Below are 3,367 nucleotides of genomic sequence, written 5' to 3'. Positions count from 1 at the left end.
ATTGTATCGGCACATCGCCCTCGGCATAGGCCTCGGCGACGCCCCGATAAACCTCTACTTGCGATATTGTATTGGCACATCACCCTCGGCATAGGCCTCGGCGATGCAAGCCACGCCCCGATAAACCTCTATTTGCGATATTGTATTGGCACACCGCCATTGACATAGGCCTCGGCGACACAAGCGAAACCCCGATAGACCTCTACTTACGACATTTGGTTTAGCCTTTCCCTCGACATGACTAAGTGTCAAGTCACACTGGCCGCTCAATACACAAATAGTATACGTTCCAAGGTCTTGAGGACTTGTTCGATTTTCCAACACTTAGTATAATATAGCATCAAGGGAGGAGCAAACCTCTGTTTGGAAACGTAAGAAATTGATTGGTTTGGAGGGGGAGGGACGAATCAGAGCGACAAAGGGCTGAATCTCAGTGGATCATTGTAGCAAGGCCACTCTGCCACTTACAATACCCCATCGCGTATTTAAATCGTCTGCAAAGGATTCTACCCGCCGCTCGATGGAAATTGTACTTCAAGGCGGCCACCGCGGCTCTTCCGCTGCGATGACTTAGCCAACGACACGTGCAATTGGGGGCTAGAGGCCCCTATTACGGGTCGGCAAGCGGATGGCGGGCGCATGCGTCGCTTCTAGCCCAGATTCTGACTTAGAGGCGTTCAGTCATTATCCAGCGCACGGTAGCTTCGCGCTACTGGCTTTTCAACCAAGCGTAATGCCCAATTGTGCGAATCAACGGTTCCGCTCGTACTAGGTTGAATTACTATTGCGACACTGTCATTAGTAGGGTAAAACTAACTTGTCTCACGACGGTCTAAACCCAGCTCACGTTCCCTATTGGTGGGTGAACAATCCAACACTTGGTGAATTCTGCTTCACAATGATAGTAAGAGCCGACATCGAAGGATAAAAAAGCAACGTCGCTATGAACGCTTGGCTGCCGCAAGCCAGTTATCCCTGTGGTAACTTTTCTGACACCTCTAGCTTCAAATTCTGAAGGTCTAAAGGATCGTTAGTCCACGCTTTCACGGTTCGTATTCGTACTGGAAATCAGAATCAAACAAGCTTTTACCCTTCTGTTACACACGAGATTTCTGTTCTTGTTGAGCTCATCTTAGGACACCTGCGTTATCTTTTAACAGATGTGCCGCCTAGGGGTGTTCACGGTTTGACAGAAAACCGATCCAAACTGAAAACCGAACCAAACCGATTAAGTAAACCGATATTTTTTTGATTTGGATTGGTTTTGGTTTTAAATTTAAAAAACCGATAATATTTGGTTTGGTTTTGGTTCTATTTTAAAAAACCGAAAAATAAACCGAACCAAACCGATTAATTATATACAAAATTTAATAATTATTTATATACAATATTATATCTTTTTGTTAATAATTTTAATTGTTATTTTGAATTTTGGTTTATCCTGTTATATCTTATAAGATTGCCTAAGCCCAAAACAATAGGATTCGACTAATTTTCTTTTCATTAATAGACTCTAATTCTCTTACCCTCCGCACATACTTTTGCCTAAAAGAAGAGTTAAAAAAAATCACCACAAGAGTAAAGAAAGCACATTCAAATTGCAAGACAACAATGGCTAAAGCTTGAGAAAGCAAACTTTTAGTTTGTTTTTTGTTCATTCTTTTCATATAAATATGTAAATAAACTTTCAGTTCTCAAAGAAATATATAAAAAGCATAAATTTGGCCAATTATTTTCAGATTGTTGTCTAGCGTTGTTTTAATATTATCGACTTATCATTAGCTTACTAAGAACCGAACAAACCGAACCAAACCAACAACAATCAAACCGATGGTTTGTATTTAATTTCGTTTGGTTTTGGTTTTAAAATTTTAAAAACCGATTAAATTGGTTTGATTTTGATTTTAATCAAAAACCGACCAAACCGAACCGTGAACACCCCTATTTCTCCTTTTACTAAAAGGCATCATCTCTTTAACTTGTTTGAATTAAACATGACTATTAAAAGGAGAAAAATGCATCATCTGCAACGCAATCTTATAGAATCGAACAATCTTTTTCATGAGAGAACTTTGAAGGCTCATATGCATAATCGTACCATCTTAAACAACAAAATACTACGCTTCAAACTTCAAGCTTAGCATTGCATCAATAAGAAAACACTCTGCAAATTAGAGTACACATAAAAATTCAAACCTTGCATCCCATATCATCATAAAAGAAAAAAGATCTTCAAACGTAAAGAAATTCAAAGACGGACCCGCGCAGCAAATCTAAAATAGAAGGTGAATGTGAAGTTGAGTTTGTGTGACTGCACCTGGGCGGCCCATCCATAAAGCAAATAAAGCAATCGCTTTAGGCCCCATATTTGTGGGGGCTCCATTTTTTGTTACACTTAATAGACTATGTATAAGTTTAAAAAAGAGTTCTGTAAAGTGAAAAAGTTTGATTTCTTTCTAACAAATATAGAGAAGAAGGATTTGCAACTGCTCTGATTTCTACTAAGCAAATTCACTTTAAATGAATATCGAACCCGAATTTCGTAAGAAACGTGTTATATATAGGAAGTAACAATTTGATGCGAATGTTGATAATGAAATCTCAAAATCTTTCGAAGAGTCCTTTAGAGTTGATTACTTTTATACATAATAGACAAGGTTATTTTTTCACTTCAAAATAGATTTGAACAATTCGAAGCATATGAAAATATTTTTGATTTTCTATTTGGCGGTAAAACTAAAATCACTAGATGTTGAAAATTTTAAAAAATATTGCCTTAATCTTGAATGTTCCTTGAAGCATAATAATCAATTCGATATTGATGGTTTAGATTTATTTTCTGAATTAAAAGTATTAAGGAAAATAGTACAATTAGAAGATAACAGTTTAATTGATACACTTAATAAAATAAATAAAATTAATTCTTTTTCAAATGCCTAAATTACTTATGGAATAATGTTCATAACTCAAGTTACCGTTGCTTCAGCGGAAATAAGTTTTCAAAATTAAAATCGATAAAATCTTACCTAAGAACAACAATGTTACAAGAAAGGTTAACTGGATTAGCTATAATGTTATTGAGAAATACTTGTAGGAGTTATTGATTATAAGAAAATTAAATAACTTTGTATCTAAGAAAAGCTAAAAAAAATAGACTTCAAATAAATAATAATAAAAAAATTAAAAAATTAAGGCCCCTCATAAAATTTGGCTTTAGGCCACAAAATCCGTCGGACCGTCCCTGGACTGCACACCAGTGAGATGCCAGATTAATCAACTTCAACCAAACTATTGTTTGTATACAAAGGAATCGGAAGCATAGATATCTCAAAAAAATAGTGATTCTCCCACCAAAATATATTAAACC

Source organism: Nicotiana attenuata, unplaced genomic scaffold (genome assembly GCF_001879085.1).
Source record: "Nicotiana attenuata strain UT unplaced genomic scaffold, NIATTr2, whole genome shotgun sequence".
In the NCBI taxonomy this organism is placed as follows: domain Eukaryota; kingdom Viridiplantae; phylum Streptophyta; class Magnoliopsida; order Solanales; family Solanaceae; genus Nicotiana; species Nicotiana attenuata.
The sequence above is the reverse complement of the archived record's forward strand: the minus strand, read 5'-3'. Positions refer to the sequence as shown.